General features: G+C 44.1%; 1 long non-coding RNA gene across 3 annotated transcripts in view; it reads right to left on the bottom strand.

Annotated features, from left to right (window-relative positions):
• The window catches only part of LOC131832329 (uncharacterized), a 180,575-nt gene that overhangs the window by 55,327 nt on the left and 106,346 nt on the right, over nucleotides 1-18,902 (bottom strand). For all 3 annotated transcript variants that reach the window (XR_009353993.1, XR_009353994.1, XR_009353995.1), the window contains exon 3: nucleotides 14,962-15,072. This is a non-coding gene — a long non-coding RNA (uncharacterized LOC131832329). The remainder of the gene's footprint in view (nucleotides 1-14,961; nucleotides 15,073-18,902) is intronic.

Raw genomic sequence — 18,902 nt, 5'->3', positions numbered from 1 at the left:
GCCCACCCCAGGCAACACCATGACCCTGACAGCAAGGATGATTCAGAGGACCTGATAGACTTCTCTCCCTGGCCGGGTGCACTCACTGATTGCTAGACAGCTCCACGGGGACTTGGAGGCAGAGGACCCAGCCCTTCCAGGGAGAGAGAATCCCACTAGGTCTGTAGCTATGCACAGCTGTCTGCCCACCATTCATCACTCGTGTCCTTTGGTCCCAGAGGGTGTCCTGGGTCCTTGGTCCCTTTCCACCCAATCCCTGTACAACTACCCCATGTGTAGGAAACCCTCTTGCCCTCAGGTGGCTTACAATCTGAGCCCACAAACAAGCACACGTGCAGAGAACAATCTGAAGATGTTCGCATATTAAGCTTCATGGCAGCAGCCTTAAGTACTGTAGAAATTACGGGTAGGTATTGGTCAGTAGGGACAGTGAGACCCGAGTCAAAATTCCATTCCCACTGCATATTAGCTGAGTGACACTGGACAGTTACTTAATCTTTCTTTTTTTAATTTTTTATTTTTTATAAACATATATTTTTATCCCCAGGGGTACAGGTCTGTGAATCACCAGGTTTACACACTTCACAGCACTCACCATAGCACATACCCTCCCCAATGTCCATAATCCCACCCCCTTCTCCCAAACCCCCTCCCCCCAGCAACCCTCAGTTTGTTTTGTGAGATTAAGAGTCACTTATGGTTTGTCTCCCTCCCAATTCCATCTCGTTTCATTTATTCTTCTCCTACCCACTTGACAGTTACTTAATCTTTCTGAGCCCTGCTTTCCTTATATATAAAATGGGAAGAAGGACATTCTCCTTTATGTGCTCTCTTAGAGATTACAGATAATATACATAAATTACTTATAGTGATAACATTCCTAAATATTTACTATATACCAGGTACACAGATAAGTTATATACACAGATAAGTTCTATGACGTGGGTACTATTATCATTCCCATTATATATATGGGAAACTGAATCACTAAGGTGTAAATGACTCCCCCCAAGGTCAGCAGCTAACAGGTGACAGAGCCACAAGTGATACCCAGACGGACTGCTAGAAGCCATCTTACCCACTTACCATACCGGCTGACGCAGTAGGTGCTTAACCATCTACCACTGTTCCTATTAGAACCACCATCTTCCCCACAACCACCAGTACCACCATCACTAGTGTGGGCTAGACTATGTGGCAAAGTTGCCATCAAGAGTAGCATCTGGGCCTTAAGACCAGAGTAAGGTAGTTAAATGTGAAGAAGAGAGGACATCTGAGGGGAAGCAACCGCACAAGGAAAGGCGAGGATGGCCCCAGTCCCAAAAGGGACAGGCAGCCTTGCCCAGGGGAAGCATGGCATGGCCTGGGGAACAAGAAAAAATGCCTGATTGTTGGGGCTGGAGCCAGACCTCGGAAGCAGACCTGAGAGCCATGCATAAGAGTGTGGGATTGACGATGGCCATGAGAGACCAGGCCAGTGCTTGGGCCAGACCATGTGACATGCTAGAATAGAAGTCCTGTTCTAGAAAATTCGCTAGAGAGCAGAGAAGCCAGCCTTGCAGGAATGCCAGCAAGGACACTGTTGGTAATAATGAGGTCTAAAGGGATGGCACCATGGAACTGGAGAAGTGGGGCAGATGTGTCACCGTGAGGGTTAAATTCGGGGAAGGACACACGGGCATCAACGAAAGGGAATGAGGAAGGAAAAACTAAATGCTGCCTGCTAGCTTTCCCAGGGTTACCCCTGAGAGGACATACAGCCAGCCGCATACCTCGACTTGCCCTTCCTCCGCTGGTCACCCTCAGCTGGGCACAGGGTGGCTCTCGAGTCCTGCACAGGAGGGTCACCTGCGCCACGTGCACTATGTGGCCTCAAGGACCCGTGACTCCAGAGTGGGGGATTCTTTCCCCCTCCTGGAAAGCCGACGGAAGCAGCACAGGCTGCCAAGGGCTCCCCAAAGCCCTTCCAAGAGCTGAACCGAGTATCTGCTGTGACACAGAAAACAGAGACTCTCTGAAAATCCCTCGTTCACAGTCCTTTTGTTTAGAAGTCACGAGAGCTTGCTCCTCTGCTACAACCACATGACCACACTTTTTTTAAATGGAAAAATGAGGGGACACCGTGTCCGTGTGCGTCCAAATGAAGTAGAAGATGATGGAGGGTAGATGTCACCGCGGCTCTTGATTTCTGCCCTCAGTGAAACAAGAACTGGGTCAGAACATTCCCTACCCTCAGAACCCGACTGCAGGGTCAGTTGCTGCAAACTCACAGCTTATCAGCAGACTGCGTTGTTGCAAAGCCTCCTGCTGTCTGTCCCTGTCACCAAGCGAGACACCAGCTTGAGGGTTTCGACACAATTCTGAAGGATCGAGCAACTCCACCTTGAAGGAGAGGGCTGATGTGATGGGGGAAATGCGTGGCATCAAAGATGAGGGAATGAAGAGCAATTGCAACCCTTTGTTCAGACACAACTTCTGACGCCTTCTATCCTGATACACATCCCCCTTGGACGGAACTCCCTTGCTGGGATGGCAGAGGCTGGAGAAGCTCCTTCCAGCCTGGCAGCAGATTCCAGAGCCATGGGGTTAGACAAGACCAGCAATCTCCGCCGGCCGAGAGACCCCACCCAGCAGTCTGTTTCCTCTTGAACCACCAAGCCCAGCTCCCGAGGCAAGAAGAGACTCCAGGAGTCTGACAAGATTTGCACTGTCAGAAAGCAAGTTTTATTTTTACCCTCAAGTCCGAAGTCTTCTAGGTGTCTGCAAACTGAGGAATTATTTTTACCTAGATGTAGAAGACAAATTCTTCCGCTTTGCTTTCCTGCCCGCCCTTCCCACATGGTGCTGGCTGTGGTCAGGGCTGCTGGCTGACCTCTGTAGTGTCTGAACTGACCTGGAATCTTCTTGCCTGTGCCACCTTCAAACCATGCCAATCCGGATGAGAGCTTGGGTTTTTTGTTTTGTTTTGTTATGTTTTCCCTTTCTGGCTCCCATTCCCTTATCTGTAAAATACACAGAGTTAGCCTAGATGGTTTCTGTGGTATGAAATTTTTAAAAAAGGATAAAGGTTTTTAAACCCATCTATCTTAATATAATCCATTTTGTCTTTTCTCCTCCCTGTTTATGGAAAGGGCAACCTCTTGTTTCTGTAGCTTGAGAATATTTGCCACATTTTGGAAGTGTGTGGTCCTTACCAAATGGAGGAAATGAGTAATGGAGGGGAAAATAAACAGAGAGTACAAGAAGTGAAACAGTTTGGTTTGCAGAGACTGAAACTTCCGGCCTTTCGCTCCAAAGACCCAGCTTTGCAGACCTCTGGCTTGGCTCCCTCACTTACACCTGACTGGTGTACCTCTCAGCCATTGGCCTCTGTGGGAAGCACCAGCTGAATGCCTCTGTCTCTGGTTCTGCCTTCCCCATGACTTGACACCTTCAGGGTTATGAGCAGAGGCACCCTGCAGAGCATAAGGTCCTATGAGATGATCTTGCTGGGCTTTCTGAGAAACCGGGGATAGGCAGGACAAGAATTCTGCCCTCCTGACCAGCACACATCAATCAAGTAAGTACTGACTTTGTGGAATAATCACCAGCTCTCTAGCAGTTCAGAGGAGGGAAGTCAGGAGAGCTGGAAGAGGCCTAGGGAACACCAGCCATCCCTAACACTCCAGGAGCCGAGAAAGAAAGAAAGAAAGGAAGGAAGGAAGGAAGGAAGGAAGGAAGGAAGGAAGGAAGGAAACATTACCTCCAGCAACCCAACTAATGGTTTCATGGTTCATTCATGCCTTTCTTCTAATAAGACTCTTCAATGAGATCTACTATGCTCCAGAAGAGAAGAGAAGATGATGAATAAAATAGGACCACGTCCTCCCTGATACTCTTCCTGATAGAAAAGCTGACAATTTAATAGATGAGTGAAATTCAAATACTTTACGTAAGTCTACAGAGACGTGCCGTCACCACCATCCAGTTTCAGAACAGTTTCATCATCTCCACAGAATCCTTCACGCTCATGGGCGGTTCATCTCTTTCCATCCCCAGCCAACCACGCGTCTTCTTTCTATCCCCACATCTGCCTTGACTAGACGTTACGTAAACATGCAGTCATGCAATGCACACTTGTGTCTGTCTTTTCCGTGTAGCATAAAGACTCCGAGGTTCAACCACATGGTAGCCTGCATCAGTACTTCCCTCCTTGTTATAACTGAGTGAAATTCCACTCTATGGATCGAGCACATTTTATCTCCTCACCAGCTGATGGACATAGTGATTATTTCCAGTGCAGGCTGCACAGATAGTGCTGCTATGAACATTTGTGTGCAACTCTTTGTGTGGATGTACATTTCCATTTCTCCTGGGGAGAGACTGGTAGTAGGATTGCTATGCTGTATGGCAAACTTATGTTTAACTTTTCAACAAAGTGTCACTCTGGTTTCCAAATGGCTGGACCATGTTGCAGGTGCACAGCAATGTAGCAGGTCTCCAGTGTTCCCCTCCCCCCCATCTTAGCCAGCATTTGGTATCAGCGGTCTTCTGATTATAGCCATTCTAATGGGGTGAAGTGGCATCTTGTAGTGTTTTGAATTAGCATTTCCCTCATGACTACTGACATCCTTAGTGACAATTCATGTATCTTCTTTCCCCCACTGAATTGCCTTTTGCCGTTATCAAAATCAACTGACTTTAAGGATAAGGGTTTATTAATGGACTCCCGGTTTGGTTCTAATTGAGTTATATGACGACCCATAAGCCAGTATTACACTATCTTAAATAATAGTAGCTTTAGAATACATTTTCACTGGGAAGTGAAAAATCCTCCAACTTTTTTCTTTTTTTTTTTCTTCACAAAATTGGTTATTCTAAGTTTTGGCTTTCCATATAAATAGACTGCTACTTTCTATTTTTTTTTTTTTAAAGGGCTGGAATTTTTGTAGGATTTATCAAAGTTGGAGAAAACCACCACCTTAACAATATTGAGTCTTCCAATCCATAAACATGAAATATGTTTCTAACATTTATTTAGACCTCAAATTTCCCGCAGAAGCATCTTGTAGTTTTCAGTGTACAATCTCCCACTTATTTTGTTAAATGTATTACTAATCTTTTTTTTTCCATCTTATTTATTTGATAGAGAGAGCACAAGCAGGAGGGGCAGCAGACAGAGGGAGAGGGAGAAGGAGGCTTTCCACTGAGCAGAGAGCCCAATGCAGGGCTCAATCCCAGGACCCCAGGATCATGACCTGAGCCGAAGGCAGATGCTTAACTGACTGAGCCACCCAGGTGTCCCAAATTTATTCCTAAAGATAATGTGAATGGAATTGTTTTATTTTTCTACCGTTCATTGTTCATATATAGAAATACAACTTCTTATCTCCTCTGACTTTGCTGAACTTGTTTATTAATTCTAATGTGTATGTGTGCATCCTGAGGATTATTAATTAATCATTTTTATGACATACAGCCTAACAGTAAATAAGACAGAAGGGAAAGAGTAGCAGGGGAAAAAAAAGAAGAAAAAAAAAAAAAAAAGACAAGAACTCCAGAGACTCAACAGTCCAGGACCACTTAGGGTTAGGGGTAAGCATCTCAAATACAATGACCATACATCTCAAATACAATGACCACACCATGGTATTAGCAGCCTGTGATATGTAGCTTCCCAAAAAATAAAAAATAAAGTTCCAGGGCTACTATTCAAGAAAACTAGAGATATGTGTCTATCTGTCCACTTAAAAATACCATCTGTGGTGTTTTTAAGGTTTAGCATTTGCTGGAATACACGTGTCTCTTCTAGAAGTTTCACTACAAGATGCTTTCTGAGGTACTGCTTTTTTTTTTTTTTTCTCCTGAATCCAGGATCATGTTGGCTGTCGCCAGGGCCATCAGACAATTTCCCAGTGGTTCCTACATTCCCCTGTTTCTTGGAAACTTCCAAAATTAATTTGCCTTCGGAAATCCTCTCCTGCCAGCATGACGGAGTTTGCTAAATTCAAGTGGAGGTAGGATACTCCCTGTTTGTGTTCTCAGGACAAGGGGCTGTGAACCAGACACAGGGAAAAAAAAAAAAAATACTACAAAGGAAATTAATACTACAGAATGACCTCCTAACAGAGGGGACAAGGAAGCCAGTCTGGAGCTATTAAAATGAGTTAAGTACTCAGACACACAGCACCACGCCTGCCCCCAGGGCAGGCTTTCTCTGTCTGCCGGCCTCCCCTCAGCTCCTACAAAACAGATGGGCCGGGCTCGAGGGACCAGGAGGCTGCGGGTATGCCAGAAGCAGATGCAGACCGGTCTGTGCAGAGCTCCTAACAGACCGCCCAGGAAACACCCTGGGGTGGGCACGCAGACAGCCAGCTGTGCCACAAGGTCCAGGGACCAATCAGCTCTGCACCTTAGAGGGACAGGTAATCGTCCAAGAAGAGTACCTCCAGTTTCCATTGGTGACTTTCAGGGTATGAAGAAGGTGCTGCTGTCAGTCTGTCCTGCAGTCCTCTGAGAGTGAGAAATGAGACTGTGTGTGTGCATAGACATGAGAACAAAGATGTCAGGTCCCTACTGCTGCTCTGGGCAGAACTCTCAGCTCCTGCTGGCCCCAAGGTCCTGGGAAGAAGCTCATTTCCTCCTCCCATCTCCTACTAGTCCAGTCTGACCTCGCTCTCCGTAGGCCCATTCTTGTTCTGCGTTCCCCCGCTGCCTCCCTGGAAAATCGGCTTTGACTTCTCACAGGCATCCCTCTAGCAAACAGCCAAAGTAAATATAGCATCACAGTTCACAGCAGCCCATATGAATCTGAGTGTCCCCCCCTCCACACCCCACCCCCCCCGCCCACAAGGAGCCACTGGGCCTGCCTGGCTCCCTGTCAGCCACTGAGCCAGGTTCAGGCAGATCAGACAAGAGCTGACTCTGGCCTTCAGGCTCTGGCGCCCAGTCCAGGCACTGGGAAACCTCAGGCCACTTGGCCTCTTGGTGGGGAGAAGACAGTCCAGCAAGAAGGGAAAGCCACTGTCTGGGCCCCGGAAGCCCCAGCTGCAGCCTTCCCCAGCAAGCCAAGTCCAACACCATCACCCCTTCCCCGGCACACACACACCCACACACCTGCAGTCTTCCCTGGGTATTAGCTGTGCATCTGCTTATCGGCAGCCTGCCTCCTAACCCGAGAGCAAGGTAGGAAGCCGGTGGGAGGAGTGGACAGGGCACAGGAGAGGAATCCGAAACAGCCAGAAACAGAGATACTCTAGATGCCTACCCAGAGGGCCTTAGTGAGAACCAGAAGCTAACAACAGTTAGGCTTGCCAATATGAAACCAAGCTGACAGGTAGAAAAGCTCCCAGGGTCGTGCAATGATGACCATGGTCCCTGAGTTCACAGAACCCTGAAGGAGCCTGAAGGAGCAGACTGGTGAATGCACAAAATATTTGTTCTCACGTGCTTGAGAGCCACTGGTGAAGTGGGACTGAGGTGGTGGGACAGGGCCCGCGGGGGGCAGCCTCGGGCATCTGTGGGAGAGCTAAATATGGGCTCTCCAAACCCAAGCACAGCTTGTCCCCTGCCAGGTGACCGATCGGAGCTCTCGGAATGGCAGCTGTTTCAATAACCACGTAGGAACCTTTCCTGCTTCCAGCATCGCAAAGGACCACGGTGTTCCACATGAGTGGAACGGCAAAACGTGATTTTAATAACTTTGAATACTAATCCTCCGATCAACACCTGTGACTCTTGCCATTGAGAGAGAGAGAAAGAGAGACATGAAGCCTGTGATCGCAACAACTCATTTATACAATGAACACAGACCAGATTCCTAGTATGTGCTAGGCACCAGAGTGGTTATATAAATTCCTAAGGCATGAATTGCATTCTGTAAAAGCTTATGAGGTGGTAGAAGATATAAGCTGTGTACGAGAAGAGCCATAAAGCAAGGGAGATAATGGCACCTCACAGGAGACTGCTTTTAGGAGTGATCTGAACCAAAGGCTGTAAGGTTCCACTGATGAGTATACGTCTGTGTGTTTCCTCGCTCTGTCTTCTGGGAGAGAAACTGACAGGCCAGCATACTGACACCAACATCTTGGTTTCTAAGCAGGATCCATTGAGAAATACTAAAATTAATGGGGCAAACTTTAACGGGAAACATACCTTCAAAATACTTATCTACACATTTCTTAACTCTTAGGATGGTTTTAACACATGATCACAAAATCTTGGATACCCAGCCCTCCAGAGAGTGGTGCTCCATCCCCTTGGGTAGAGGCTAGAGGTACAGACTTGGTTCTAACGAATTATGTGTGAAAGGAGAAAAACAGTGACATTGCTGTGGGAAAACCTGGACAATATCAAGGTTAACAAAATGATCAAGGTTAACATCGCCAGTGATAAATCATGTTGATATCATGTGCTCACAGATATCAGGGGATAACAAGAGTACTTCCCCCTCTGTGATATTTTTCCAAAAATCCATAACCAGAGCCTATTAATGAAAGCACACCAGATAAACCTAAACAGATGGTCATTTTATAAAACATCGGACCACCACTCTTCAAAAGGATCAGTCATGAAAGCCAAAGAAAGACTAAGGAGTTGTTGAGTTTTGGGGGAGACTAAGAAGACATAATGTGGCACACCCTGGACTGGATCCTGAAACAGAGAAAAGACATAAACAGAAAAACTGGGAAATTAGAATAGAGTCTACAGTTTAGTTAATAATATTTTATCAAAGTCAATTTCTTAGTTCTGATTAATGTACCATAGTTATATAAGATGCTAGCATAAATGTAAGCTAGTTCAGGAAGGATATACATTTCTATGGGTAAGCCAACACAAATCCTGAGCTCAGAGCCAAGTGTGCACATTGCAACACATCCCAAGAAGTACAGCAAAGCCTTTGAAAACTGAATGGGCAATGCAACCAGCATTCTCAGAACTTGCCATCTAAACCTAACTGGCATGATTGCTCACTAAAACAAAACGCTCCGGGCACCTGGGTGGCTCAGTGGGTTAAAGCCTCTGCCTTCAACTCAGGTTATGATCTCAGGGTCCTGGGATTGAGCCCCACATTGGGCTCTCTGCTCAGCAAGGAGCCTGCTTCCTCCTCTCTCTCTGCCTGCCTCTCTGCCTACTTGTGATCTCTGTCTTAAAATCTTAAACAACAACAACAACAAAACGCTCCACATTCTTTGGAGGATTTTAACACGACCCAGAGTCTTACTACTTAATGTACAAGCTGTCTCGGATATCATCCAAAATTATCCAACATATCAACAACCAGGAAAAAAATCCGACCTATTCTCAAAGGAGGAGACAACAAACTGATGCCAACTCTAAGACAACCTAGACATTCGAATGAGCAAACAAATACCTTAAAATATCTTTTATAATCACTCTATAATTTTAGATGAGAAATTCATTATCCAAAATAAAAAGTTCACCAGACAGACTCAAATAATTGGAGTCTATCTTCAAAAAAATAAAAAGATCATATGATAGTTGTCTTTCTCTGCTTGACTTATTTCACTAAGCATGATACCCTCTAGTTCCATCCACGTCATCGCAAATGGCAAGATTTCATTTCTTTTGATGGCTGCATAATATTCCATTGTGTATATATACCACATCAAGAATAAATGAAACAAGATGGGTTTGGGAGGGAGACAAACCATAAGTGACTCTTAATCTTACAAAACAAACTGAGGGTTGCTGGGGGGAAGGGTGTAGGGAGAGGGTGGTTGGGTTATGGACATTGAGGAGGGTATGTGCTATGGTGAGTGCTGTGAAGTGTGTAAACCTGGCGATTCACAGACCTGTACGCCTGGGGATAAAAATATATTATATGTTTATAAAAAATAAAAAATAAAAAAATGAAAAAAAAAAAAAAAGAACCCAAACAAGTATTCCTTAACTTGAGGATACATAAACAGAAATTCTCTGATCTAAAGAACAGACAGAAATGCTACCAATTTCTGGGTATTAATTTTGTATATACAACTTTATTGAAAACATTTGTTACTAATTCTACAAGTTTTTTGGTGGAATATTTAGGATTTTCTAGGTATAGTGTTATGTCATTTGCAAATAGTGAGAGTTTAACTTATTTTCTACCAATATGGATACCTCATTTCTTTTTCTTGTCTGATTGTTGTGGCTAGGACAACCAGTACTATGTCAAATAAAAGTGCTGAGAGTGGACATCTTTGTCTATATCCTGATCTTAGAGGAAAAACTCTGTTTTCCACCAATGAGTATGATATAACGTGTGGGTTTTATTATGTTGAGGTATGTCCCTCTAAACCTACTATGTGAGAATTTTTATTATGAATGGATATTGAATTTTGTCATCTTTTTTGTGCATATTTATATTATATTATTTTTGTCCTTTGTTTTGTTGTTTTGTTTTGTTAATATGTTGTATCATGTCGATTGATTTGTGAACAATGAAACATCCTTTCATCCCTGAAATAAATACTCCTTCACCTTGGTGAATGATCCTTCTAATGTACTGCTATATGCAATTTGCTAATATTTTGTTCAGAACTTCTACATCCATATTCCTCGGGAATATTGGCCCGTTGTTTTCTTTTTATTTATTTCTTTTCTTTTCATGGTGCCTCTCTGGTTTTGGGATCAGGGTAATGCTGGCCTTATAGAATGTATTTAGCAGCTTTCCTTCTTCTTCTATTTTTTCAAATAGTTTAAGAAAAATAGGTATGAGCTTTTTTTTTAAAGATTTTATTTATTTACTTGACAGAGATCACAAGCAGACAGAGAGAGAGGAGGAAGCATGTCCATGTATTTTCCGATCTATTTTTTGATTGCTTCATTGACCCACTGGTTGTTTAATATTGTGTTGTTTAATCTCCACATGTTAGTAGTTTTTTTCCATTTTTTTTCCCTTGGGACTGATTTTTAGTTTCATACCATTTGTGGTTGGAGAGATGCATAAAGAACACAGACAATTCAATACCAAATAAATAATCCAATTGAAGAATGGACAGAGCATCTGAATAGACATTTCTCCAAAGAAGACATACAGATGGTCAACAGACACATTAAAAGATGCTAAACATCACTCATCATTAGGGAAATGCAATTAAAAACCACAATGAGAGATTATATATATCTGTGAGAAGAATGGTTAAAATAAAAAATTTTTTTTTAAAAACTAAGAAATAATAAGTGTTAGTGAGGGCATGGAAAAAAAAAAAAAGAACATGAGTGCATTGCTGTTGGGAGTATAAATTGGCACAGCCACTGTGTAAAACAACATAGAAATTCCTCAAAAAAATTAAAAATAGAAATATCATATGACCCAATAATTCCACTAGTGGGATTAGCTCAAAGAAATAAAAAACACTAATTTGAAAGGATATATGCTCCCTTATGTTTAATGCAACATTATTTACAATAGCCAAGATATGGAACAACCTACTTTCCTAGTATCCATTTATCAATAGACAAATGGATATATGTGTGGCAGACTATTATACAGCCATTAAAAAGAGATTATGGTTTGTACAACAACATGGATGGACCTAGAGGGTGTTATCCTAAGTGAAATAATCAGACTGAGATAGACAAATAGCATATGATTTAACTTGTATGTGGAATTTTAAAAACAAAGCCAATGAATAAACAAACCAAAAGCAGAATGAGACCTATAAATACAGAGAAAAACTGATGGTTACTAAAGGAGGGGGAAGAGGGATGGGAAAAATAGATGATGGGTACGGAGAGATACAGGCTTCCCATTATTAAATGAACAATAGAAATAAAAGGTACAGCATAGAGAATGCAGGCAATGACATTATAATAGCAATGCATCAGGACAGATGGTAACTACACTTGTGAGCATACCACCACAGATGAGCCACCTGTGTGGCTCAGTTGGTTAAGTGTCCAATCTTTATTTTGGCTTAGGTCATGATCTCAGGGTCATGAGATTGGGCTGCACATGGGCTCCATGCTGGGTGTGGAACTTAGAATTCTCTCTCTCTCCCCCTCTACACTTGCCTCACCTATTTGCATGTGTTCATGTGCACACTCACTCTCCAAAAATTTTTTTTAAATTAAAAAATGAAACAAAAAGAACAGACAGAAAATAGGCTGAAAAACTACAAGAGCCTTAGAACCTGTGGAACAACATAAAAAGTTGTAATATCCTTAGGGGCTCAGAGCCCCTAAGGAAAAGAAAAAGATACTGGTATGGAAAAAGTGTTTTTGAAGAAATAATGACAATGAACTTCCCAAATTCAGTGAAAGACATAAATTTACAGATGCAAGAAGCTCAGGGAACATCAAGCAGGACAAATCCAAATGAAGCCATCATACTCAAACTGTAAAAACCAAAGGAAATCTTGAAAGCAGATAGAGAAAAACAATTTGTTACAAGTAGGAGAATAAAAATGTCACTGCAGATTTCTGACAGCAAACATGCAGACCAGAAGAACTGTCAACTCAGAATTCTACATCCCAGGAAAATATCCTTCAGGAATGAAATAAAGACATTCTTAGATCAAGGAAGAAAAAAAGGTTTCATTGCCAACAGACCTGCTCTAAAATAAATGTTAAAGGAAGTTCTTCTGGATAGAAGGAAATGATCCCAGAGGGACAATTAGAACTTTGGAGAAGGAAGAGCAACAGAAATGGTGAACATCTGAATGGACACAATAAACTACTTTTTTCCTCTTAGATTTTCAAAATGTGTGTGATTATTAAAAGCCAGAGTTTTACCATCGCTGGAGAGTAGGAGGCTCTTAATGTCTGCAGATGTAACATTTGTGACATGTATAACATAATGGAGGAGGGTAAAGGAACATATATAGTCGTAAGCTTTCTACATTCTACTTGAAATGGTCAAATATTAAATTTAAATACAATGTGAAAAGGTAGGTATGCATACTGTAATCCCTAGGGCAATCACCAGGAAAAAATATGAAAAGATCTAGCCATGAGAAGGGTTCTCTGGCCCCTCACCAGGTCTGACTTTAGACAGTCCTGAGGCTACAGTGAGTGACTGTTTTTATGGCTCCCCCAAACCATCATTCTGGGCTCAACGAGAAGCTCCACTCACTGCCTCATTTTCTAATTTCCCCCATAACTGTGCAACAGAGGTTGTTCATAATTCAATCTACAACCCAATGTTGTAAGGCAAGGAAGAATGTGAATAAATTCAGGTCCTTCCAGTCCCGTCCTCTGAGCTTGCAAATGAGGAGACTGAGGGCAGACAAGGAAAGTTGCTACTTGCCCAAGACCCCACAGCAAGCTGCTGTTAGAACCAGGCCTGGAGCCAGATCTCCGATCACCAGACACACCATTGAGAAACCCGAGCTCTGGGGATCCTTCCCCAGCTACCTGAGAGCAAGTTTTTGTGTCTGGCCGTCCTCCAGAACTATTAATCACGGACAAATATGCAGACTTTCTACACATGGGGCACTATACTAAGTTTGTCTATCTGTCTATCTGTCTATCTACCTCCTATCTATTTAACTATCCACACTAAATCCTCACATGGCCTCACTTGAGGTAGATACTATTATTCTCCCTGTTTTATAGAAAGAGAAACTAAAACATTGAGGAATTAAGAAACTTGCCCAAGATTACACATCTAATAGGTGTTGGCTCTGAATCTGAACCCAGATGGGGGTTGTAGCATGTGAGTTCTGAAATATTACTGTCCTCCCCTCAGGAAGACCAATCCAGACCAGAACTCTGGGAGACATTCCATGATCCAGAAGAAAATGTACTCTGGCTGCCCCCGACCCACATCCCACACCCCCAGGAGCGTTTCTAGCCAGGTAAAATCTGCTTAAAAGTTGTGTGGAGGGCAGCTCTGAGGGAAAAAAATGAGAAATAGGAGCTGACAAGAGGCGCCAGCAGCCTGAAAGGCGGGTGAAGAGAGGTGCTGGCACGGTTACTAGGCAACCTACCTCGTGCCTCCCGTCCTCTCAGGACTGGAGAGTTTCCCCCAGGCTCCTCTGTTCTTTCCTAACAACAGCTGATGACACCAGCTCCTTCTTCCTTCCAGCTGAGTCACTGCTGTTGCCAGTCACATGGTGAGGGCAGCCTGGAGCTGCCCCAAGATCCCCAATAGGGCCAGTTAAGGAGACTTCAGTCATGCTATAGTCTAACCTCACTCCCTGGTAAAGTCCAGTCCCTTGTGACCACCAGGGAAGGGGGGCACCCAACCAAGAAGGGCATTTTGCCAAGCCATCAGCCAACCATTTCACAGCTCAAGCTCGGTCTGACTAAGGAGGAGTGAGTGATGGACAGCTTCCTGGTGAGGTGAGGAGAGCTCTCCTTTCACTTTCCTCAGAGGTATTCGCTTCACTAGCAGTTCTGCCCAGGGATCTACAAAGTGGTGTTGCTGTTGGGGCCTCACAAATTTGTCCCTCATGCTCCCTAGGAAGTCTAAAAGGAAGCAGATGCCTCACACTGCTCTCTGTACTCCTTGTCTGATTTAACTGATTCTTTGGAGGTAAAAGGCTATTTTCACAGCCAACTCTGAAAAGCCAAAAAATGAAGTCATCATGACCCAGCAAAGAGGGGCAGACACTACTCCTTCCCCCGGAAAGCCACTGAATGCCATTGAGTGCTCTGAGTACTTTCTTCGCCAACAAGCCCACTCATGCCGGTGTGATTCATGGTCTGGTCTCCCCGCAGTGGATTCTCTTAGCACCATCTTCCTCCCCCAGAGACATATTAGAGAGGCCACTCTTTCCCACCACACTGCCCCATTCAGCTCACAAACCATTCAGCCACCTTTTAAAATATCAAACTATAACACTTGCAGTAAACATCCTTCCTGGATACCTTGTACAGGCTAAATTCCTGACTTCCATAACCCATGTGTGCAATATGCTAGAAATCACTCCCTCTTAAGTTAATATCATTAGGAAACACGCCATTTTATTTTATTTTATTTTATTTTACACAGGAAGAACTGAGTAAGGAAAACAAGGAAAAAACTCCTACCTTAGGTTTGTCTTCATTATAAATCACTCAAATGCCACTTTGCAAAGGTGTTAGGCTCAGTCTTCATACCAGCCGGGCCTGGAAAGGCACTGAGAAGTCCACAGTTGTTTTCTGTTGAAAATAAAAGCACCCTTCAGTCACACTCTAGTATTTTCTCCCCACCATTTCCATAGTAGGAATCTAATGCCAGGGTCATTGGGAAATACCAAGGGGGTCTGAAATCCACTTCCCAGTAATTTTTTTGAGGACATCCTAGAGTGGAACCCAGAGCTCTTCTGAGGGTCCTCCAAGAAAAGAGACATGTAAGTGGAGGAGGCAGAGGACAAGGCACGTGAGCCTTTCAGAACTGTCAAATTCTCCCACTTGACACACAAGGAAGTTGTGTTTCTAACATATTGTCAATTTTCCAGAAACCAACAAGTCACTGTCTGCCCTTCCCCCAACCTGAGATCCCAGATTTGGACACCTGCGCCAAGAAAACTGAGGTCATTTTCACTAGTGCCTCAGTGGAGCTCCCAGGGGGATTGAGTAGACAGCTAATTATTATTCCATCCTTCTGGCAAAATACAAAAAAAGCTAGTTTGTCTTGGTGAATGAAGCACAGAGTTGTCACTTGGCCCTCACCCCACAAGAAGATCTCTCTCTGGGTCTAGCAGTCTTGAGGCTCTGAGTGGTCATGCTGGATAACTTTCCACTGGGGTAAAAGGAGATTGCCAACAACTCCTGTGCTCGGGAAAAAGAGTAAGAAAATTTCTGAACTTCTAATTTCAGTAACACTGCCCCCTGCCCTTCCATCTCACACAGACACACACTCATAAACCATAGTTGGTATAAAAAATTGGTTTGCTTTCCTAAGAAGGACAAAGATTTTCTTCCATTCATCCTCAGATCTTGTCCTCTGTCCTCATCTCACATCCTTCAAGACCACAAGTGAGGCATGGAGGACTGAATAAACTCAAATGGGTGAAAGGGTCATTCCTCCTCCCACATCCATAGCAGAAACCAAAGCAGAAGGAAGGAAAGAATAATGAGTCTATGCTCTTAGGAACCCTTGTCTACAAGCTATCAGATGACATTCAGGCCCTGGAATTAATCTGTTCCCAAAAGAGATTAGTGTCCCCATATAAACCCTCAGGCTCCTTACTTTCTATCATAGTCACAGTGGTGGTACCATGTGATCATCTCCAGATACTCAGAAGAAACACCAATCTGGGGAGAAGCAGCAACATTTCCTGCTATATCTACTTCTCTTCCTGGTGTTGATATTGAGACTGAGACAGGTGAAATGGGCAGAGGGAAAATTTCTCTTTTGGAAATTAATAAAAATAATATTCTTCCAGTTACTCTTGCTGAATAGAAAGCTGTCCCTCAAATTCAATGGTTTCAAATAATTGATTTTGCTCATTAATCTGTCATTTGGACAGGGTTCAGTGAAGTGAGCTCATTTCTCTCCATTCAGTGTCAACTGGGCAGCTTCACTAGAACAGGAGGTTCCACTCCTACAATGACTCATTCAGATGTCTGGAAAGGTTCGCATAGTCTGTCAGCCCTCAAGCGGCCCCCTCCATGGGGTGGCTTGGGCTTCCTGACAGCATGGAGGCTGGGTGATTTCAGTGGGACCATCTCAAAAGAAGCACGCTGAAGCTGCCTTGCTTTTTTATGGCCTACCTCAAAAGTCACAAAGTGCCACTCCCCCCACCCCCTCCAGAGCCATAGGTCCACCTACATTCATGAAAAAACAGATCCATCTCTTGTGGAAGATGAATTACTGTTGCACCAGAAGAAGAGCACATTCAATGAAAGAGACTATGGCAGCCATTTTGGGGAGAGACCGCCTGCCATACAAATGAACTACAACTAATGGACGATGATTCCTTACTACATTCTACACTCTGGCATAAAGTGTTTGGTATGAATTCGCATTTTAAATCTCACAACAAAACTATAAAGCAGGCATTAGCATTGTCCCATTTTATACATGAGAAAACTGAGACTTGGGGGGCGGGAGTAATTTCTCAGCTTGAAAGTGGCAGAGCTGGACACTGAATTCAGGCCCACCTGGGTCATGTACCAGAACTCAAAACCACTGCCCTGCCAACCTCCCAGAACTAGCCTTGGTTGGGACTCATTAAGGTGATACAATGGAAGGAGAATAGACCTTGGGGGTGGGAGCCAAGATTTTACCTCTAGCTCTGCTACTCATTAGAGGTGCCATTCATTATATGCCATATGCTATGTGAGGCACTTTACATGCATTATCTCACATATTCCTTAAAATGATACTGTAAGGGAGTTGTTATGTGATGCACATTTAACAAGTCCAAAAAAAAAAAAAAAAAAAGACTCTAAGAGGTGTAGCAACTTGCCCAAGCTGCACTATATTAATTTACTGAACTGAGATTTTAAATTATTCTGTCTTACTCCAAGGCTCTTACTCATCTCAACCCAAGGCCAGAGTCCCTGGACAAGTCTCCTTTACTCTCTGATCCTCAAATCCCTCACTTATGAGAGCAGAAAGCTGTGAGAAACTTTTGGCTCCAATGGGTAGCCCTGGGCACGGAGGCCTCCAGTGTTAAATCCCGTTTAGGCATGGTTTCCCAACCTCAGCACCACTGATATTTGGGGTCAGACAATTCTTTGTTGTGGGGACCATTGTGTACAGTATAGGAAATAGAGCAGCATCCCTGGCCTCTGCCCAGTCGATGCCAAGCAAGCCTTCTTCCCCGTGATGTGACAACTAGCAATGTCTCCAGACATTGCGAATTATCCCAGGGGGGATGATCTTGCTTTACAGCTCCCCCTCACTCCCCTCTTAAGAACCTCCATATTAAGGTACTACTATGGTGGCCCCGAAGTAAATTTTTACAGAGGTCCTGGTCCTCATCTCCTTCCCCAGATGTCCCTCTCCTCTTGGTAAAATCACCAGCTGGGAAGATCAAAGAGGGATCTGGATAGTATAACTCACTTTTTTCCCTTTGTTGGGCCATTCCTTCACTGTAGATTTTTACCAAGTCAGAAACTGGTGGTACTCAGATGCCAGCAGGTGCCAAACGCCAGATGAAAGCACAAGGGGTGGTGGTGGTGTTTGCTCCTTTCCTTCTCCCTTTTTCCTTCTATCCTTTCTGCTATCCAACTCTTGTTCTTTCTCCTATTCTCCCCCCCACACACACACCCCATCTCTTCTTCATAAGATGCTTGGCCAAGCAGGGGAGATGCTGTTGCCAGGAACCTGTTTGCATTTTTGGGCACACTGCTTCCTAGCAGGTCCTTCCTCTGAGTGGAGCCTGAGGAGAGCCAATGATCTGTCCCCCAGCTCCAGGCTGGTGGACACTAAGGGTCCAGGGTCTAGGCACTGCCTTCAAGAGGTCCTTGAGCCTGCAGAGGGACCTGACTCCCTTCTCCACAACCTCAGGCTCTGCCCTCAGCAGCTCTCCTGATGACAACACTGAGCAAGCCCTATGAGGGAAGTACCAGGAGTGATTCATTCCTCCAAAGCAGAGAGTACTGGAAGCGGGGACACCCAAGAAGGGCAATGCCTCACCAGAAGCCTATGGCCTCAACCCAAGTTCTCACTAGCTCACAAGGCATCTGGGACATAACCACAGGTCAGAGGTATTGGTGCTTAGAGCCTGACAGCTTCTACCCTTGGGTCCCCCATCTACCCCTGTGAGAATGAGACCAATTCTCCTTCTGTATGAGACCCCATCAAAACATCTGATGCATGATCACTTCTCTCCATCCTTTGCATCCACAGGCTAAATAGCCAAATATCACACAGACTGAATATCAATCTTGGGATATGACTTGCACAGCACTAACCTGGATGTGTTTCTTTACCAGTGTCCCCTACAAGGATATATGCTTAGAATGAAATCCACATGTTATTTATTATATTTTTTACCATTCCTCTATTGCAATTAATTCCAGCAGCCTATGTGATC

The sequence above is a fragment of the Mustela lutreola genome, chromosome 5, assembly GCF_030435805.1.
Source record: "Mustela lutreola isolate mMusLut2 chromosome 5, mMusLut2.pri, whole genome shotgun sequence".
Lineage (NCBI taxonomy): Eukaryota > Metazoa > Chordata > Mammalia > Carnivora > Mustelidae > Mustela > Mustela lutreola.
This window is presented reverse-complemented; position numbering and strand designations above follow the sequence as displayed.